Genomic DNA, 1,480 nt, shown 5'->3' with positions numbered 1-1,480 from the left:
TTTTTCTTTGTTTCATCTTTTCTTGGAGTGTGGATTCTAAACCAGGACACCCCTGGTTACTGTGTTCATATCAGTCCTCAGTAGCAAGTGCGAGCCTTGATTGTGCACCCAGCAGGGGAGGCTTCTCACATCTGCAGTCCTTAGTCATGACCAAGCAGGTAGTCAGCGCAACCAAATATGTGCTGATGGAGACAGGATGGGAGGAGGGATCCACATAGCACTTATTCATTATCTACAGCATAAAATGTAAATATGTTTGTTATCATTTCACTAATATTTTGGATACCAGGGATTGAACCCAGGGGCGCTAAATCATGGATCCACACCCCCAGCCCTTTTTATTTTTTATTTTTTACATTGAGACAGGGTCTCACTAAGTTGCTCAGGGCTTCACTAAATTCCCAAGGCTGGCTTTGAACTTGCCATCATCCTGCCTCAGCCTCCAGAGCTGCTGGGATCACAGGTGTGTGTCACCGCACCCGCAGTCATACATGGTGTTGGTGTTATCTCTGGATTTCTTCCTATCTCAGGGAGCTTTTTCTGTTACTATAAAATTGTTTCTTCATTCTGAGAGTCCAATCAAGAGTTGGGCTATCAAGCCTTCTCCACCTGTGGTCTCACCTGTAAGGTGTTGCATATTTTATGGAACCAGATTTGGAGTACATGTTGGTATCCCATTCCTCCACAACTCCAGACCTCAGAGACATGCACTGCATTCATCTGCATGCTGCGTCCTGAGGACACAGAGCAGAACAGTCCAATCTCAGGACCTGCAGCATATAGTTAGAAGGTAGGCTAGAAAAACTGCAGCAAAAGCTAGCCTCTACAAATGTATTCCTTCTCCCTCTTTACATTATTTTTGTAGACCACATATATGCTCTGATGTTTTATAATTGTGTTGAATTAGCCAGGGTTAGAATCAGGATAAGTATGTAGTTGTGAGAATGGGTACAAATTTTCAGTTTAGCAAGATGAAAATTTTCTGGAAATGGTCGATGGTAATGGTTAAACAACAAAGGGAATGTAATTGATACTACTGATCTATGCACATAAAATTGGTAAAAATGGAAGTCACTGTTTCCTGTATATTTTATCACAAGAAATAGAATTAGGCACAAATGGGTCATTCAAAACAAGGAAAAGAAACAAATTGAGTGAACAATACCCCAGAGCTTTCTTGAGTAGAGGAAGAGACCATAACCTTGGGGATATTTATTTTCTCTTCTTCTTTTTCTACCTCTACCCATGTGAAGAAGTCCTTAGAGATTAGGATAACAGAGCAACTTGGCTAATTACAAGCTCTGTGCATGGATCCTCCAAGTTTATTAAAATGAATCAGCCTGTGTCTCTAGCACTTGAGTTTGGTAGTTCAGAGGGCTCCGTACATGGTCTCCTCCTCCCAGGGTTGTCTGTAGCAGGAAGCTCCTACCTGACCCTGTGTGGCTATCAGTCCTGAGGAATGACTCTGAGCCTTCACAGG

The sequence above is a fragment of the Marmota flaviventris genome, chromosome 1 (genome assembly GCF_047511675.1).
Source record: "Marmota flaviventris isolate mMarFla1 chromosome 1, mMarFla1.hap1, whole genome shotgun sequence".
Classification (NCBI taxonomy): Eukaryota; Metazoa; Chordata; class Mammalia; order Rodentia; family Sciuridae; genus Marmota; species Marmota flaviventris.
This window is presented reverse-complemented; position numbering follows the sequence as displayed.